Source organism: Ranitomeya variabilis, chromosome 2 (assembly GCF_051348905.1).
Source record: "Ranitomeya variabilis isolate aRanVar5 chromosome 2, aRanVar5.hap1, whole genome shotgun sequence".
Lineage (NCBI taxonomy): Eukaryota > Metazoa > Chordata > Amphibia > Anura > Dendrobatidae > Ranitomeya > Ranitomeya variabilis.
Genome location: NC_135233.1, coordinates 948,827,840 through 948,849,119, shown reverse-complemented (window position 1 = coordinate 948,849,119; position 21,280 = coordinate 948,827,840). Strand labels below are relative to the sequence as shown.

The following is a 21,280-nucleotide window of genomic DNA, read 5'->3' as shown; positions in this document are numbered from 1 at the left end:
GGTGTTGTAAAATAATATCGAAAAAGGGGTAACCTATCGGTGGATGCTATAATACCTGATATAATAGGTCATACTGGAGGATCTGATAATGGCTTGTGAAATTTAGGCAAGTGATAAAAAATAGTAGGATTCTGTGTAATTAAGAATTTTTTTTCATTTTTATTCAAACTCCCTTCACGGAAGGCCTTGTTGATAAGTGCTTTAGAAAATGAATCTGTTGCCAAAACCTTACAGTAGTTTTTGTTGGATTGCATTCTGTGGGTTTCCTTGATGTAACATATTGATGGTGTTGGATCATTAGGACACTTCTGATGAAGGAGTGGACTTAAATATATAAAAACAATGTCTCAACCTTTAAATGTTCTTGGAAGAATTACTTAACCCTTTACACCATGAAGTTAACCTTCATTCCTTTTGTCATTTTCTCTGTAAGTACCTAAGAACACACCTGTCGCTCATAAAATTTTCAAGTGTCTATTGTGGAAGCTTCCGTTTCCCATAGCACGATAAAACAATATTATGCTCTGCTTGTTCCAAACATCAACAGACAATTTTCAGCCAATTGTCCACTTACGTCACCAACTTCAAGCACAAAGAAAAGGTTGGGAAAGGAGTATTTTGAAAGAGCAGAATCAGAAAAAGTATCACTGCATAGGCAGGAAGATTCAGGGATACTAATTACCAAGCTTCTGTCGCTTTCCTTATATCTGCACCTATTTACACTGGATATGATGTTCCTGTAGGAAATATAAAGAGGGAGATATAAAGGAATTATTCATAAAAGAAGACAGAAGTTTTAGGCATCGTATTCCGATTGCTCAATTTTATGGTGTTGCTATTATGCTCAACTGACACAAGAGGGACACAAACACATATAAATAACAATAGGAGAGGTGTATGTCCTGTGTGAATAAAAACATGCAGTGTATTCATAGAAATATTTAAAGGGGGTCAGCAAGGACTGCTAAAGAAGAAGGCCAAAATTCCAGCCTCAATGCCATTTTGTTGTGGTCTTTGCATAATTAGAGTGCGTTTTTTTACTTCATGAATCAACTAGGCAATTTTTAGAATTGTAAAGCACTAATGGTTATGACAGCACTATCTGGCTTTCCTTCCCCTGGTTATTTTGGGGAAATTGGATGTAATCTAAACTTAATAGAGGGCCCTTGCTATTACCTCTAGTGAAGTGAAGCTGGGGGAAGGTGCTAATTCACTTGCTGAGATTTATCTGGAGTAGGGTCTCATGAAAAAACAATATAAAATATCTCTCCTTGAAGTGGGAAAAAAACTCTCTTCTGCTTCCTATATGTAGTTGTGAAAGCTTATATCCAATCCAGAATAGAGCCATGAGAAATATTAGCCAATTGAGACAACACTGTTTTGGGGTCCTTGTTTCTCATCATTATGTAAAGGTCTGACAGAGACTGTATACTTGCCCCTGAAGACAGCAAATGTAAAGTGTATAATGTGACATTTTTATGAAAGTAATGTAAAATTGCATAGAATGTTATAGGTGCTGATGCTGCTGTGTAGGTACTGTATTGTAATGCCTAAAGGTAACCTGGCACGACCAGCTCAGGTTTAGGGAAAATATAGAACAGGACATAGTTTATGGCTTAGTTAGTGATAGATAAGTACATTAGGGCAGTTAGGCAGTGGTGAGCCTATTACAGTATAAGATATAATGTACAGCATAAGATACAGTTAAATGTTTGGGACCAGCCCAGCACAGGAGGGGGTGGCAAGCAAAAATGGGAAGAATTTCCTGGTTTAGTCAGACAGTATTAGTATGTAAGGTTGGTGTCAAATTTAAGTTCAGGTGGGCTGAAGGCACGTAGAGCACATAGCCTTCTTACAGTATTAGGTCGTATCGAATTTCCTGTGGACATTTCTGTAACATTCGGGGCCTATCACCCAAACTAGACAGGAAGCCGAAGGGGAAAACACATGAGGGAAACGTAGCAGATCTTGGGAGTGCTGTGGGGATTGACTGTTAATCCCTGGGGCTAAAAGGAGGATCAAGTGTAGGGATTGTCCAAGCTGAATGTGAGCAGAGGCTTGAAATGTGCTGTATTGATGAAAGTGGAACTCGAGGGTGTTGGGCCCGAAAATGCGTAATAAAGACTGTTGTATCTGAACTGTCTAGTAAAGTTAAATTTGTTATAATGAACCAGGTGTCCCCTGATGTGTGTGACTGATCCTGGACCAAAATATGTGAATGCAACGGAGGCCTGCGGCATTAAGGCAAGTGCAATGCACTGTACACAGCAAAACATTGATGGACTTGGGTGCCAGGGTGTGGAGAAGCAGCAGCTCACCGACAGCTACCACCCCTGGGCACCTTACAAGTGCCGAGAAGGGTACAGGTTGTCTGGGTGAGATACTTTAGCACCAGTTCTTGAAAGGAACTGATTCACCTTGCGCAGATCTAGCTGGATAGGTCATCAATATTGTAGTGAAAAAAACTATTTTTTAGGAGGCGTATGTGTTGATAAATTAGGTTAGGAGATTTATCTGAAAGTATTGAAAATTTTGTCAAACTTACCAAAATGGCACAAAAATAATAAATTTCGTAGTGGTTAGCACTGCAGCCTTGCAGCGCTGGAGTCCTGGGTTCAAACCCCACCAAGGACAACATCTGCAAAGAGTTTGTATGTTCTCTCCTTGTTTGCGTGGGTTTCCTCCGGGTACTTCGGTTTCCTCCCACATTCCAAAGACATACTGATAGGGAATTTAGATTGTGAGCCCCAACGGGGACAGCGATGATAATGTGTGCAAACTGTAAAGCGCTGCGGAATATGTTAGCGCTATATAAAAATAAAGATTATTATTATTATTATAAATTTGGCAACACACTCTAAACAATTTAGATTCTATTCCATGCGCTACATCACGGTTGTCATATAGACCTATTTCAAACCATAAACTTTTCTGCAGAAATAACCAAATCATTGCAGAGAGACACCCCAATAAGCAGGAGGTCTGGGGCCAAGGGAAACCTAGTCTGTGCCTAAATACCTGTCTGACTTTGGGAATGTGTTTTCGGTGCAGGGGTGCCAAGAACTTCCTCCCTTATATCCTTATGACTGTGACGTAAATCTTGTCCCTGGGGCCAAGCTGCCAAAGAACAGACTTCATAATATCTCTGGTCCAGAGAGGCAGACCATGAAAGACTACATTGCGGAAATTTTGGCAAGGGGTCATATCAGACCATCCTCATCCTCCATTGCTGCAGGTTTTTCTTTGTAAAGAAGAAAGACAGGTGGTTACGCCACTGCCTAGATTTCTGCAAACTCAATCAGATCACGGTTCGGGATTTGTATCCGCTTCCTCTCATCTAGGACCTCTTAAATCAGGTTGTAGGAACAAATTGGTTTTATAAAATGGATTTGAGTTGGTTGTATAATATCATTCTTATTAAACAGGGGGAATGAGTGGAAAACGGCTTTCAATACGCCCTGACTAATGCTCTTGACGTCTTTCAGCATTTTATAAATTACATCTTTAGTTACCTGGTAGATAGATTTGTGGTAATCTATCTTGATGACATATTAATTTATTCACCTGACCATGAGTCACATCAGGTACATGTCAGGCAGGTCTTACAGATACACAGAGACAATAAATTATTTGTCAAACCTGAGAAATGTATATTTTTGGTTTAAGAGATCCCTTTTCTACAATATGTTTTATCGTCCACCGGTTTTCACATGGATCCGACGAATGTCTGGGTGGTACTGGATTAGTATCATGGGATTCATCGCAAGTTCCTCAAAAAACTTTTCAGTAGTGGCCAAACCTCTCATAGACATGACCAGAAAAGGGACAGAGTTTTCCAAGTTGCTCAGTCCGGCGAGGGAGGCATTCAATACCTTGAAGGAGTATTTTGTATCTGCACCGATTCTCATACAGCCTGATATCACTCAGCCTTTTATTGTAGAAGTTGATGGTTTCTGAAGTGGGGGTGGGGGATGCATTGTCACAGGGTGCGTCTCCTGGTAAATGGCGTCCATGTGCATACTTTTCTAAAAACTGTCATCTGAGGAGAGAAATTATGACATTGGTAACAGGGAACTCTTGGCAATCAAGTGGACCCTTGAAGAGTGGCATCATTTTTTGGAGGTGGCAGTTCATCCAGTTATGGTAATCACGGATCATCAGAATCTCGTATAGCAAGAGTTTGCGAAAAGTCTAACACCTCGACAGGCAAGATGGGCATTATTCTTCACCAAGTTTAAATGTTTTGTTACATATAGGTAGGGAAACAAGAACATTAAGGCGGATGCCTTATCTCGTTTTCTTGGGGGTGGAGATAATTGTGAACTGGTTCCAATACTACTAAAAGGTGGTGGTTATTGCGTCTATATGCTCTGCTGCCTGTCCGTTAGGGAAACTGTTTGAACCTGTGAATCTCTGTCTGAGAGTTCTTAGTGAATATCATGATTCAGTCTTGGCTGGACATCCTGGTAATAAAGCCACTACAGATCTTCTTACTCAGCGTTATTGGTGGTTAGAAGTAAATAAGGATGTCTGGGAGTATGTAGCCACCTGCTGTGTCTGCGCTCGTTCTAAAACCTCTCATATTCATCCATCTTTGTTTTTCCAACCATTGGCGATTCCCAGTAGACCTTGGACTCATTTATCGGTTGGTTTTATCACTGATCTACCCGTGTTGGGAGGTAATACTGTAATTTTGGTGGTGATGGACAAATTCAGCAGGTTTGTGCACAGTAACCTAGAGACAATGTCAGGTTGGTGCCATTATACTGATTGAAATAATACCTTGGTTGATTAAATCCATCTTATGGTTGTTGTTTAATCTTTATTTTCAGTTTTGAGTTAATGATATGCTCGTGCTCTGGGCGGACTGTGGGGGGGTCTTCATGTGGTGCTATGTTTAGGTATTCATAATGATGGCTTCTAACAGGTCACTGATGCCTCACTGACCTGCCCCCTAGGTTATATAATGAATATTATATCCCCTTCTGCCGGCAGGCAGGCGGTGGCGCCTGCGCTGCACGATGATTGCATCCATATTGTGCATTCAATTATTCTTTTTGATGGTATACATAAATTCCTAAAAAAAAATCAGTTTGAAAATGGCGCCGGTGGCGCCATCTTGCTAGAGAGAAAAAAAAATTGACTCCACTAAGATGGCATCAGGCGTGCCTGTGCAGTAGCATATATCGGCGATCCAATCTTGGAAGAGGCAATTTTTGGAGGATGCCTGCGTAAGGGAATTTTTTTATTTTTAAATATATATAATATTCATTATGTAAACTAGGGGGCAAGTCACTGAGATATCAGTGACCTGTCAGCAGTCTGCATTATGAATACCTAATTAGAGCACCACATGAAGACCCCCTCCCCCCCGGAACGATCTGGCTTAGAGTCCAGTTTCTTAGTCTTTTTAGTAACAGCATTCAATCCAGGAGATCTGCAACCTCAGAAACAGCTCTCAATTTACAAGGTGAACCACACCCAGGGGTGGAGATGTGGTGAGTAGCGAAGGACCTTAGATGACGTCACGGTCAAGCGACCGCGACGTCATCTAAGGTCCTTCGCTCAATGCATCCTTAGGAACGGAGGCCGCCGCTTGCACCGCTGAGCGCCGGGGGCCGTTGGAGGGTAAGTATATCCCATATTTTTTATTCTTTTTTTTTACATGGATATGGATCCAAGGGCCTGAAGGAGAGTCTCCGCTCCTCCAGACCCTGGGAACCATCCGGACCGCACACGCCGTATAAGATGACTTGGCGTATTAGATGACCCCCATCTGATACGGCGAGTATATCCCAAACTCCATATTTTATATGGAAAAGTTGGGAGTCGTCTTATACGCCCAGTCGTCTTATACACCAGAAAATATGGTATATATAAATATATATATTTTTATTATACTGGCGTGGCGTGCATTTGAGCTTTATTATCTTATAGGTTATTATTCCTATGCAGTTATAAGATTATTTGTATTATTGGTAAATTAAGTAATTGCAATTGTTTAATTTAGCATGTTGATGGGTCCGTACCTTAAAATAGAAGAACACACTGTGTTTTAAAGTATATTGGAAAGACTAGAGGGCTAGCTTGGAAAGCAGCCATTACAATTTTTTGGCTGTCTGACACTTTTCCACTGAAGCCAACCATCATTATTTTTACTACTAGCTGTAACAATACATTCACATATACGCTTTTCAGTAATATAAAAGATATGATCAAGCAATTCATGCCAGTACATACACTCACCGGCCACTTTATTAGGTACACCATGCTAGTAATGGGTTGGACCCCCTTTTGCCTTCAGAACTGCCTCAATTCTTTGTGGCATAGATTCAACAAGGTGCTGGAAGCATTCCTCAGAGATTTTGGTCCATATTGACATGATGGCATCACACAGTTGCCGCAGATTTGTCGGCTGCACATCCCAAAGGTGCTCCATACAAGGCAGGATGGATCCATGCTTTCATGTTGTTTATGCCAAATTCTGACCCTACCATCCGAATGTCGCAGCAGAAATCGAGACTCATCAGACCAAGCAACGTTTTTCCAATCTTCTACTGTCCAATTTCGATGAGCTTGTACAAATTGTAGCCTCAGTTTCCTGTTCTTAGCTGAAAGGAGTGGTACCCGGTGTGGTCTTCTGCTGCTGTAGCCCATCTGCCTCAAAGTTCGACGCACTGTGCGTTCAGAGATGCTCTTAGGCCTACCTTGGTTGTAACGGGTGGCGATTTGAGTCACTGTTGCCTTTCTATCAGCTCGAACCAGTCTGCCCATTCTCCTCTGACCTCTGGCATCAACAAGGCATTTCCGCCCACAGAACTGCCGCTCACTGGATTTTTTTTCTTTTTCGGACCATTCTCTGTAAACCCTAGAGATGGTTGTGCGTGAAAATCCCAGTAGATCAGCAGTTTCTGAAATACTCAGACCAGCCCTTCTGGCACCAACAACCATGCCACGTTCAAAGGCACTCAAATCACCTTTCTTCCCCATACTGATGCTCGGTTTGAACTGCAGGAGATTGTCTTGACCATGTCTACATGCCTAAATGCACTGAGTTGCCGCCATGTGATTGGCTGATTAGAAATTAAGTGTTAACAAGAAGTTGGACAGGTGTACCTAATAAAGTGGCCGGTGAGTGTACATTAAGCATAGCTAAACCATTAACAAGGCTATTCATTTTACAAGAGTGTAAGCACCTTCATGTTTTCATTCTACATCTAATTTCTCTGTTTGTGCCCTTATGTCCTTTAATGAGTTTAGCAAGTATAGATATAGTAATATCTAATCGAACAAATCGCTCACCACAGTTGTTCATCTGAAGTGCCAAACGTTCTTACCAAAGAATGCAGCACAGCTTCTCCAATACAAGGTAAATGAGCAGCTTAGGCTTCTTTCACACTTCCGTCGGTATGGGGCCATCGCAAAGCGTCGGCGCGACGTACCGACGGACGTTGTGAAAATTTGGCACAACGTGGGCAGCGGATGCAGTTTTTCAACGCATCCGCTGCCCATTGTAAAGTCCCGGGGAGGATGGGGCGGAGTTCCGGCCACGCATGCGCGGTAGGAAATGCAGGATCAGACGTGTCAAAAAACGTTCCCTTGAACGTTTTTTCGATACGACAGTCCGCCAAAACACGATGCATCCAGTGCGCGACGGACACGACATAAGGCCATACGTCGCGATCCGTCGGCAATACAAGTCTATGGGCAAAAAATGCATCCTGCGGGCAACTTTGCAGGATGCGTTTTTTTGCACAGAACGATGCATTGCGACGAAGGCCAAACGACGCAAGTGTGAAAGAGGCCTTAACTACAATGCTACCACTGCAGTGCACCAGGGCATTGCACGTATATGTACTATATGGGAAGAGTTGCCCAATGATGCCTGCTGTCTACAATTGTAGCTACTGTTACACTTGTTCTTGACTGAAATTAGTATTCTACTATGGAGGTAGAAACATTAATGGTCTATTAGTAATTTACAAAACTCTTTGTTTTTCTAATATTCTATGATTGTGTTCAAAATATTAATCAGGACGCTGTGAACTATATGTGAACTATTTACCGGCATCCGAATATATCATTCTGTAACCTACGTAAGGGCTTGTCATGTTATGATATGTCACACCCTGCCCTTTGAGGTGATACCTAGTCCTCGAGTTGTAATGGCACGCATAGAAAGCATATGCTTCATATATTTCACTCTGGAGATAAATGATTGTGTGTGCTGTTCTCTGGGAAATCAAGAAAACACTGCTTTTGAATAAGCCCTTGGAGGTCTAACTTACATATTCTAACTTGCATTTTTTGCTGAAGGCTCAAAGCCTGATTTGCAGATCTGTCAAAGTCCGGGGTTAGGGGATAAGGATATATTTTATTTGATCTTCTACATAGTTTGCTTTTCATGTTACAGTGAGGTTATCATTATTTTGTCTGAAAAAACTTAACTAACTTAGTTTGTTTTAATGTAATTATTACACTGTTGAACAATGGGGCAGATCACCTAAGCTAAATGTGCCAGAATTCTGACTCAATTTGAGTAAAAAAAACTGACCTACACATATTGCATCTTATTTATTATGTGTTTTAGACACTATTTGCTTCTTTCTAGACAAATGACAGAGAGAAAAATGAAGTATGGCTTATCAAAAAGGGACATGGCATGATATGTGCCACATTACTGCACACTGTTATCACTTAAAGTAAGCCAATTACCAGTTAGCATAAAGTCAGACAAAAGTAGCAAAAAATGCGTCGGATATATCAGGCAGCGAAAACCGCTGCAATAAATTTTTTCCAGTCAATTTAGTCCTAAACTATATAAAATTAAGACAGCATTAATAAATGGGCACAAATATGCTTTTCATCAGGAGTGCAGTCAGGTATAATGGGCTGTGTTTGGACACCATTCCATATGTTTTTAGTCCATTGCATCTATTACGTGATATCAAATATTTCTGCAATTTTTTTTAGTAGAAACCTTTTAGCCTCTCTGCAACGTGCATGTATTGGAATACATTACAAGCTGCTCAATCCTGTTCAGTCTTAATCCCGGCATTGGCTGCTTTTCAGGTCAGGATAAGCAAACAAAATAAAATTCAAACCAAATTTGTGCTTAGATAACCATTCATGAGAGGGAGTAAGGAGCTATTTAACGATTAATATTTTTTGTGAAATAGAACAAACAGTAATTCTACAATTTTATGCTGGGCTGGGTTGAACATGTTTGAAAGAGAGTTAGGCTACTTTCACACATCAGTTTTTTGCCTTCAGGCATAATCCGTCTATTTTTTAAAAAACAGATCCGGTGCAAATTGTGAAAAACTGATGCGCCGGATCCATTTTTTTGCTGGATCCAGTTTGATTTATCGGGCATAAAATTCTGACTTCCTGTTCCGGGTAAAAGAAAGAGAGAGAGGGAGAAAGAGAGAGAGAGAGAGACTCTCCAGAATTGAAAATGCATGAACGGGGCATGCTCAGTGCGAAAAAAATGGAATCGGTACCCAGATCCAGTCAATACACCACATGTTTCATCAGTTTATAGCTGGAACCGTTGCTGGGCGTTTTTTCGCTGGACAGAAAAAAACGTTCATATGGACGTTTTCTCCGTCCGCCGGAAAATAAATTTTGGACGGATCTGGCAAAAAACGGATGAAACGTGTGGCCATCAGGCACAATCCGGTGCTAATAAAACTCTAAGAGAAAAAAACGGATCCGGCGTAAAAAAACAGATCCGTTTTTTTCAAAACTCGCCGGATTGTGCCTGACGACAAAAAAACTGATGTGTGAAAGTAGCCTTAATGTGATAGTGTCCACTACGTCACCTGTGCTAACTAGATAAAGTTGTTTCTAATTTATTTATGTGATTTTGTTTTATTTACGTTTCTATATCTTCAGTTAGTTTTCTGCTATGTATGAACATGCAGTTCCATATTTCTAGAAATTCTCCAGTACTCGGTTAGGCTAAGGACACTGGTTAATGCGACCACAGGCAGATATAGTTAGCCGGACCCCAGGCCAATGATAACATTCCTTCAGCAACCACTTTTCTACATTCCTGCATGTTAGGTTTACTAAAAATGCTTGGACCATCTTTGTTTTGTAGTTTCAATTTTGTCTTGTCTGCATTTCTTCAGTACTTGCATAAAATAGTTTTTCCTATCCACAATATGAAATAATATTTTGAAAACAAATATAATGTATATGTACATATGTATGTACAGTGCCTAAAAGTAGTATTCAACCCCCTGCAGATTTAGCAGGTTTAATAAGATGCAAATAAGTTAGAGCCTTCAAACTTCAAACAAGAGCAGGATTTATTAACAGATGCATAAATCTTACAAACCAAAAAGTTTTGCTGCTCAGTTAAATTTTTATAAATTTTAAACATAAAAGTGTGGGTCAATTATTCTTCAACCCCTAGGTTTAATATTTTGTGGAATAACCTTTGTTTGCATTTACAGCTAATAATCGTCTTTTATAAGACCTGATCAGGCCGGCACAGGTCTCTGGAGTTATCTTGGCCCACTCCTCCATGCAGATCTTCTCCAAGTTATCTAGGTTCTTTGGGTGTCTCATGTGGACTTTAATCTTGAGCTCCTTCCACAAGTTTTCAATTGGGTTAAGGTCAGGAGACTGACTAGGCCACTGCAACACCTTGATTTTTTGCCTCTTGAACCAGGCCTTGGTTTTCTTGGCTGTGTGCTTTGGGTCGTTGTCTTGTTGGAAGATGAAATGACGACCCATCTTAAGATCCTTGATGGAGGAGCGGAGGTTCTTGGCCAAAATCTCCAGGTAGGCCGTGCTATCCATCTTCCCATGGATGCGGACCAGATGGCCAGGCCCCTTGGCTGAGAAACAGCCCCACAGCATGATGCTGCCACCACCATGCTTGACTGTAGAGATGGTATTCTTGGGGTCATATGCAGTGCCATCCAGTCTCCAAACGTCACGTGTGTGGTTGGCACCAAAGATCTCGATCTTGGTCTCATCAGACCAGAGAACCTTGAACCAGTCAGTCTCAGAGTCCTCCAAGTGATCATGAGCAAACTGTAGACGAGCCTTGACATGACGCTTTGAAAGTAAAGGTACCTTACGGGCTCGTCTGGAACGGAGACCATTGCGGTGGAGTACGTTACTTATGGTATTGACTGAAACCAATGTCCCCACTGCCATGAGATCTTCCCGGAGCTCCTTCCTTGTTGTCCTTGGGTTATCCTTGACTCTTCGGACAAGCCTGGCCTCGGCACGGGAGGAAACTTTCAAAGGCTGTCCAGGCCGTGGAAGGCTAACAGTAGTTCCATAAGCCTTCCACTCCTGGATGATGCTCCCAACAGTGGAGACAGGTAGGACCAACTCCTTGGAAAGGGTTTTGTACCCCTTGCCAGCCTTGTGACTCTCCACGATCTTGTCTCTGATGGCCTTGGAATGCTCCTTTGTCTTTCCCATGTTGACCATGTTTGAGTGCTGTTCACAAGTTTGGGGAGGGTCTTAAATAGTCAGAAAAGGCTGGAAAAAGAGATAATTAATCCAAACATGTGAGCTCATTGTTCTTTGTGCCTGAACTACTTCTTAATACTTTAGGGGAACCAAACAGAATTCTGGTGGGTTGAGGGGTTGAATAATAAATGACCCTCTGAAAAGACTTTTCACAATTTAAAAAAAAATTAAACAAAGAAATAACATTATTTTTTGCTGCAGTGCATTTCACACTTCCAGGCTGATCTACAGTCCAAATGTCACAATGCCAAGTTAATTCCAAATGTGTAAACCTGCTAAATCTGCAGGGGGTTGAATACTACTTGTAGGCACTGTATATATGTATACACATATACAGTATACAGTATATATATATATATACACACACACAAACAGTTGTGTGGAAAAGTGTTAAATATTAGACAAAGATAAACACAAGTAAATATAAAATGCAGATTTTAAATTAAGGTCTTTATTAAAGGAAGAAGAAATTCAAAGCTACAGGGCCATGGGTGAAAACGTGATTTCCCCTCCCCCCTTCAAGCATAAATTAACTGTGGTTTATCACATCCTTGGGAAGCAGAGTTCAAATTCCTTTGCCACACCCAGGCCTGATTACTGGCACACCTGTTCCCAGTCAAGAAATAACTTAAATAGGACCTGCCTGAGAAAGTTAAGTATACCAATAGATCCTCAAAAGCTAGACATCATACCGCGATCCAAAGAAATTTTGGAGCAAATGAAAAACAAAGTAATTGAGATTTATTAGTCTGTAAAAGGTTATAAAGCAATTTTTAAAGCGTTAAGACTTCAGCGAACCACTGTGAGAGCCATTATCCCCAGTTGACAAAAACAAAGAACAGTAGTGAACCTTCCAGGTAGTGGTCAGCTGACCAAAATTACCCCAAGAGCACATTAATGACTCATTCAAGAGAATCCAACAACATCCAAAGAACTGAAGGCCTCACTTGACTCAGTTAAGGTCAGTGTTCATGACCCCACCATAAGAAAGAAACTCCAAGATGAAAACCACTGCTAACCAATAAAAACATAAAGGCTTGTCTCAGTTTTGCCAGAAAACCTCTTGGTAATCCTCAAGAATTTTGGGAGAATACTGTGTGGACTGATGAGGCAAAAGTTGAATTTTTTGGAAGCAGTATGTCCCATTACATCAGGCGTAGAAGTAACACATCATTTCAGAAAAGGAACATTATAGCAACAGTAAAATATGGTGGTGGTAGTATGATGGTCTGAGGCTTTTTTGCTGCTTCAGGACTTGGAATACTTGCTGTAGTAAATGGAATAATGAATTCTGCTTTCTACCAAAAAATCCTGAAGGAGAATGTCCAGCCAATTGTTCGTGACCTCAAGCTGAAGCGTACTTGGGTTATGCAGCAGGATAATGATCCCAAGCACACCAGCAAGTCCACCTCTGAATGGCTTCAGAAAAATAAAATTAAGACAAATTCCTGACCTTTGATTGAGATGCTGTCGCTTTACCTAATAAAGGTGGTTCATGTTCGGAAACTCTCCATTGTGGCTGAATAAAAACAATTCTGCAAAGACGAGTGAGACAAAATTCTTCCAGACTCATTGCCAGTTATTGCAAACGCTTGACTGCAGTTGTTGCTGCTAAGGGTGGCCCAACCAGTTATTAGGTTTTGGGGACAATCACTTTTTCATGCGAGGCCCAGTAGGTTTGGATTTTTTTGAGTAAAATGTAAATTGTTCTTTTATTCTATAAACTTCTGACAACATGTCTCTGAATTTACAAGCAATATATTTTGCATTTTTTTCTGAGAAAGAAAAATGGTCGAAATAAAAAAAACTCCAGTGCTTTCAGACCTCAAATAATGCAAAGAAAATACGTTCATAATCATTTAGAAACAACAATACTAATGTTTTAACTCAGGAAGAGTTCAGAAATCAATATTTTGGGCATAACCATGATTTTTAATCACTGCTTTCATGCGTCTTGACATGCTTTCCACCAGTCTGTCACACTGCTTTTGGCGCAAAAATTTAAGCAGCTCTTCTTTGTTTGATGGCTTGTGACTATCCATCATCCTCTTGATTACATTCCAGAGGTTTTCCATGGGGTTCAGGTCTGGAGATTGGGCTGCCCATGACAGGGTTTTGATGTGGTGGTCACACAACAAATTTGTGAAAAAATATTTTTGAGAAGTATGATTCATATTGGATATTTGTCTGTGTTTTCACATGGCCTAGATTCATGTACATGTGCTGCTGTGTTCTTTTTATCTATATTGTACAGTTTGCAGCGTACATGTGTTCACATTGGGAGTGCTGGTTGTTTTTTTTCCCTCTATTTAGTAATTGGATGCTGGCTGCTTCCAGGCTGATCTTGCACTCCTCCCATTGACCCTGCAGGTGGCGGTAATCAACTCTACCTGCCCATAAATTGTAGGTTTAGCCCTAGAGTGACTTGTTTGTCCATAGTTGTAGGCTGGTGGCCCAAGAGTGGCATGTATGGTCGAGTAGGACCCATCAGATGGAGATCACCTTGCCGTGGTTGATGGGCGCACATGAATTGGCCAATTTATGTGCTAAGAATCTTCAATTCATCTATTACTGTAAGTTTTATGAAAAAAAAAATTTTTGAAAAAATGTGTGAAAAAATATTTTTGAGAAGTATGATTCATATTGGATATTTGTCTGTGTTTTCACATGGCCTAGATTCATGTACATGTGCTGCTGTGTTCTTTTTATCTATATTGTACAGTTTGCAGCGTGCATGTGTTCACATTGGGAGTGCTGGTTGGTTTTTTTTTTCTCTCTCTCTCTCTCTATATATACTGTATATATATACTAGCTAAAGAGCCCGGTGTTGCCCGGGCATAGTAACTACCTGTGGTTAGTTATAACAAATTATAATGATTATATTGCACATAAAAACATTTTGCATCATATACTCAGCACTACAGATTTACAACACAAATTAACTAAGTGATTACCCAAGTATTGATAGTATTTTATTTTCAACTCATTCAAGAGCCTTTTGATAAACAACATTTTTGTTTTTTCCTTTCGGTGCAAAGATGAACAGATTTTTGGCAGTTCAAACTCTTGAACAGGCCACGTAAAGTTGACCATGAGAAAAGCATGGAGCTTGCAAATCGATCCCTACTACTTTCAAGGACTGTCCCTGAGCTTTGTTAATGGTCATTGCAAATGCCAGTCAAAGTGGAAACTGGAGGCTTTAAAATCAAAAGGCAAATCAGATGGAATGAGTGGAATTCTTTGAATGAAAATGTCCTCTCCTTTGGCACATCCTGTTGCTGGGCTGTGTATCCTATCCTTTGTTGTGTGGTACTGTCTGCTGAGCTGTGTATCTAATCCTATCCTGTGTGATATCGTCTGTTGAGCTGTGTATCTAATAATATCCTGTGTGATTCTGTCTACTGAGCTGTGAATCTAATCCTATCCTGTGTAATACTGACTGTTGAGCTATGTATGTAATTCTATGCTGTGCGATACTGACTGCTGAACTGTGTATCGAATCCTATCCTGTGTGATACTGTCTGCTGAGCTGTGTATCTAATCCTATCCTGTGTGATACTGATGGTTGAGCCATCTATCTAATCCTCTCCTGTGTGATACTGTCTGCTGATCCATGTATCTAATCCTATCCTGTGTGATACTGATGGCTGAGCTGTGTATCTAATCCTATCCTGTGTGATACTGACTGCTGAACCGTGTATCTAATCCTATCCTGTGTATTACTGTCAGCTGAGCCATGTATCTAATGCTATCCTGTGTGATACTGTGTGCTGAGTCATGTATCTAATCCTATCCTTTGTGATACTGGGCTGTGTATCTAATCCAATCCTGTGTGATACTGTCTCCTGAGCTGTGTATCTAATCCTATCCTGTGTTACTGACTACTGAGCTGTTTATCTAATCCTATCCTGTGTGATAATGTCTGCTGAGCTGTGTATCTAATCCTATCCTGTGTTACTGATTGCTGAGCTGTGTATGTAATCCTATCCTGTGTGATACTGGGCTGTGTATCTAATCCTATCCTGTGTGATACTGGGCTCCCCCTGCAGTCTGTGGCAGAGGGTGGTCTGTGTCGGCACGGTAATACATTGTGTTATTTCCAGCTTTACAGAAGGACGATAACACCGTAGAAATGATAAGAGTAATCGGCCTCAGTTACAACTGTCTAGAAGGAAAACTGTTGCTCATAGCAACAGCCCTGGTGAAATGAAAGATGCTTAGTGATTGGTTGGGGCTAAGTGGAGTGGGCATGGCTGATACACACACACATATGCACACATACACTCATTTTTATATATATAGATATATATACACAGCCAGTAAGCATGCGGGGATTGCCTGTGAGCCACTGTAATTCTGCAGACATCTTGGTTGTGGTATTATTGAGATTTGCTGGCTGTCTGACATCATCAGGGATTATAAAAGGACAGGAGCTGCCTAGCTCAGCACACTGATGCCATTACACAGCTCCATGACACTTCGTATTGGAGGGATAGAGTGCTTGTCTAGGCCTGTGTGCACAATATAACGAATCAGAGGCCTGTAGTGTTGATACTAGTGATGTAGCTGCACCTTTATACTAACAGCCCCTCTAAGGGCTAATCGTTTGCTTTGCTGTTTGTATCACATACAATTTGCATTTAGCCTAGGGATGGAGAGAGAGTTGCAGGAGTAGGGAGAGTGACAGAATCCAGTCATTAGACAGGGATTAGGCCTATGCAGTCCGTTGGCAAATATATAGCTGCAGCTTTTTTGGGGGGGCTGAAGAAATTTAATATATTTTGGTCCATCAAGTATTATTTGCTTGAGCTCCTTTTATATAACACACCCAAAAATGAGTCAAAGTTTTTTCTGTGCTACATTTCTCAGCCATACACTATTTCGTAGTGTGGAGTACATTTCTGTGATCTCTAAATCTGAGTACGTTACGCTGCCCTCAACAGGGCAATTCGGTACACCTGCGCAGGAGCCGCAACAGAAGCAAGGAGGATGACAACATTGTATGAAGATGGAAGGCACCGGACCCGGAGCTGCGACGCCCATCGGACTGAGACCAAACCAGGACCGCCCCTGGGTGAGTATAATCTAACTTGTTTTTCTTATCTTTCAGGTTACATCAGGGGGCTTATCTACAGCATTACAGAATGCTGCAGATATGCCCCTGATGGCGGTAGCTGCAGTTTATAGGGCCAAAATGAGGTGACAGATTCCCTTTAATGAGGCCCTACAGTTGTTGCCTTTCAGGGGTCTATGGATGACCCTCCTCTTAATTTTTTCACGTTCTGCAAAGCCTTTTTTAATTTTGTAAGTACATCAACTGCACTTTCAACATATTTTAGTTCAAATATTTTTTATGATTTGAATGACTCCTCCATTCAGATTAACATGGTTATTGTTGCATTACATTGGTATGTAAAACGTACAAAAAACTTAAAAAAAAAATATTTCAGGATTAGATTACTCATCCATAGAGTATTATGTGCTTTCTGTCACATTTTATTGGTTTATAACAGTACAAAAAAAGTTTGAAAATGTTTTTATGTTTACATTTCTTACCCATACACTATTCCATGTTTTGGGGTAAATTTTTCTGATGTATAACACTAAAAAAAATGTTTAAAATTTTTGCTGGGTTGCATTTCTCAGCCATACAGTATTATGTGCTATTGGGTACATTTGGGTACTGTTGGGTACATTTCGTTAGTATACAGTTGTGTTCAAAAGTTTACATACCCCGGCAGAATTTTTGCTTTCTTGGCCTTTTTCATAGAATCTGAATAACACCAAAACTTTTTCTCCACTCATGGTTAGTGGTTGGGTGAAGCCATTTATTGTCAAACTATTGTGTTTTCTCTTTTTAAATCATGATGACAACCCAAAACATCCAAATGACCCTTATCAAAAGTTCACATACCCTGGTGATTTTGGCCTGATAACATCCACAGAAGTTGACACAAATGGGTTTGAATGGCTACTAAAGGTAACATCCTCACCTGTGACCTGTTTGCTTGTAATCAGTGTGTGTGCATAAAAGCTGAGTGAGTTTCTGGGATTCAGACTCTTGCATCTTTCATCCAGCCACTGACGCTTCTAGATTGTGAGTCATGGGGAAAGCAAAAGAATTGTCCATAGATCTACAGGAAAAGTTAGTTGAACTGTATAAAACAAGAAAGGGATACAAAAAGATATCCAGGGAATTTATAATGCCAGTCAGCAGCATTCAAACTGTGATTAACAAATTGAAAATCAGGGGCTCTGTAAAAACAAAACCATGGTCAGGTAGGAAAAACAAAAATGTCATCCACAACTGCCAGGAAAATTGTTCGGGATGCAAAGAATAACCCACAAATAATATCATCTGAAGTACAGGACTCTATGAAAACTAGTGTGTGGCTGTTTCAAGATGCACAATAAGGAGGCACTTGTAGAAAAATGAGCTGCATGGTCGAGTCGCCAGAAGAAAGCCATTACTGCACAAATTCCACAAAGTATCTTACCTACAATACACAAAACAGCATAGAGACAAGCCTTAAAACTTCTGGAACAAGGTAATTTGGAGTGATGAGACCAAAATGGAACTTTTTGGACACAACCATAAACATTACATTTGGAGAAAGGTCAACAAGGTCTATGATGAAAGGGACACCATTCCTACACAGAGGTGGATTGATGATGTTTTGGGGATGTGTGAGCTACAAAGGCACAGGAAACTTGGTCAAAGTTGAAGGAAAGATGAATGCAGCACGGTATCAGCAAATATTGGTGGCAAATTTGCACTCATCAGCCCGGAAGCTGAGCATGGGACGTACTTGGACCGTTCCAACATGACAATGATCAAAAGCACAAGGCCAAGTCGACCTGTCATAGGCTACAGCAGAACAAAGTGAAGATTCTGGAGTGGCCATATCAGTCTCCTGACTTCAATATCATTGAGCCACTTTGGGGAGATCTCAAACATGCAGTTCATGCTAGACAACCCTGGAATTTACAGGAACTGGAGGCTTTTTGCCAAGAAGAGTGGGCAGCTTTACCATCTGAGAAAGTAAAGAACCTCATCCAAAACTACCACAAAAGACTTCAAGCTATAATTGATGTAAGAGGGGGCAATACACGGTATTAAGAAATGGGATATATGAACTTTTGATCAGGGTCATTTGGATGTTTTGGGTTGTCATTATGATTTAAAAAGAGAAAACACAGTAGTTTGACAATAAATGGCCTCACCCAACCACTAACCATGAGTGGAGAAAAAGTTTTGGTGTTATCATTCATATTTTCTGAAAAAAAGGCCAAGAAAGCAAAAATTCTAATGGGGTATGTAAACTTTTGAGCACAACTGTAAATTTCATTCTCATGTCTTATTGCCTCACCTCCCTCATAGTTTTCCTATCTCATTATTATCTCACAGTTCTGTGTTAAAATTTTATCAGATCATTTTACTTATTTCCAAGAAACAAAAGATCAAAGCAGGATGTGGCTATTATTAAATGTTATCTCTGGTGCATTTGTGAGGGAGAGTCAGGACTATAGTCGTGGCTGAGATTAGTGGCTCTTGCGCAACCTGGCCTCCCATCACATGAACCCGATATGTGAGGGAGAGCCAGGGCCGTAGTCATGGCTGAGATTAGTGGCTCTTGCGCACCCTGGCCTCCCATCACATGAACACAATGTCCCTTATGCAGCCTACCTTCTGCTTCACCTTCCACACCATCAGGGTCCCGTCAGGCAGGCTGAAGTTCCACTGCTTCTGTGGTTGCACAATAAGAGAGAGAGTCCATTTCAAACTTAAAACAAAGAACTTTACTCTTTGCTTGTCGCAGCACATTCTTGTCAGTTACAACATCAGCATTAGGTTTCATACAGTCCACGTTCTCCGCTCTCCCTATGCTTTCTCCAGCATCCTTCAGTACATACTGGGTCGTATCACCTCTTGCAATAACACAGTGTTCTCCCTGTGCGAGCTCGCTATACCTGAGTGCTCCCTCATTCGTTTTGCACCAGAATGGAGGGCATCAGCCCATGCGATGACCTGCCACATGGCGAGCGACCTGTGTCCCTGTACTGGTCAAGGACCACTTCTCAAGCTCCTGCCCAAAGCTGCTGTAACACTGCTGCTTTAGCTGCACTTCTCCCCATCCAGACTCTGAATGGCTAGGTTCCTTGCTTAACGTTGCAGAGCTGTCCACCCAACACATATCAAAATACTATATACATAGCAGCATGACTTACTATACAACCTTCAAGGGGGTAGAGGCGTGGCACCCCCTTACACTTAAGGTACCTTCACACGAAACGACATTATAACGATATCGCTAGCAATCCGTGACGTTGCAGCGTCCTCGCTAGCGATATCGTTTCGTTTGACACGCAGCAGCGATCAGGATCCTGCTGTGATGTCGCTGGTCGCTGAATAAAGTCCAGAACTTTATTTGGTCGTCCGATCGCTGTGTATCGTTGTGTTTGAAAGCAAAAGCAACGATACCAGCGATATTTTACACTGGTAACCAGGGTAAACATCGGGTTACTAAGCGCAGGGCCGCGCTTAGTTACCCGATGTTTACCCTGGTTACTAGCGTAAAATGTAAAAAAAACAAACAGCACATACTCACATTGCGTCCCCTGCAGTCTGCTTCCTCCTCTGACTCAGCGCCGCAAAGTGAAAGTGAAAGCAGCACAGCGGTGACGTCACCGCTCTGCTCTCACTGTACGGCGCTCAGTCAGTCAGGAAGTGGACGCAGGGGGACGTGAATGTAAGTATGTGCTGTTTGTTTTTTTTAGATTTTACGCTGGTAACCAGGGTAAACATCGGGTTACTAAGCGCGGCCCTGCGCTTAGTTACCCGATGTTTACCCTGGTTACCAGGGGACCTCGGCATAGTTGATCGCTGGAGAGCGGTATGTGTGACAGCTCTCCAGCGACCAAACAGCGACGCTGCAGCGATCGACATCGTTGTCGCTATCGCTGCAGCGTCGCTTCGTGTGAAGGTACCTTTAGGTCTGAGTATGCAGCTTATCAGCAAATTGTTTAAGATAATGGCTCTATGATATAGACTATGACTATGCAGAACACTCTTTAAGTGCTATGATCTATGCACTAATCCATAGACTATGAAGCAGAAAGTATTGCTGCTGACATAATAAAATCAACGACTGTCTTGTCTGATTGGCTGTGTGTGAGGACACACATCCACCAATAGCTAAACCTGTCTGCTCCTTTAAAACCCTCTTTGGAATGATATGTTTCTGAGCTACTTGATTTTAATTACACCATCATAAATATTATGGACGATAAATGAAACATAAAGAACAGGTTAAATTCAAGAAGACAGCAAGAAAATTGCGTGCATATGTAGTATAAAAAATGGTAAACAGTTTTCACACCTATCTACAATCACAGATGAATGTATTTTGTGGGAAACTGATGTTAATACGGTAATTTTCTTAGTACAGATACACACCAACATGAGGCAATGAAATGAAAAACAAATGGCATAAACCATTATTAAGCATAAAAACTGTATACCATCAATATCGAATCCCAAGTATATTTAAATATGTAGATATGTCTGGGCCCAGGCAGTGAATGACGCAGCTCCCTCTCCCTCTAGCACAGTGAGTAGTTCCATCATAACAGCAAGAACTAAGTGGGAACTGTATTACGTCCATGGAGACAAACCTTTCTTCTCTGCAGTTTAGGGCATTTTGTCAGTATGGTATTGTTCGCTTCATATACACAAAGCAATCAAGTGGTGTAATTGCTGTCATTCAAGGAAGAACACAAT

At 41.1% G+C, this 21,280-nt stretch overlaps 1 long non-coding RNA gene across 1 annotated transcript in view; it reads right to left on the bottom strand.

Annotated features, from left to right (window-relative positions):
- LOC143810052 (uncharacterized) overlaps positions 1 to 19,240 on the bottom strand; it is a 47,871-nt gene extending 28,631 nt beyond the window's left edge. Inside the window, exon 1 of the long non-coding RNA XR_013222623.1 lies at positions 19,187 to 19,240. This is a non-coding gene — a long non-coding RNA (uncharacterized LOC143810052). The remainder of the gene's footprint in view (positions 1 to 19,186) is intronic.
- Between the last annotated feature and the right edge of the window lie 2,040 nt (positions 19,241 to 21,280).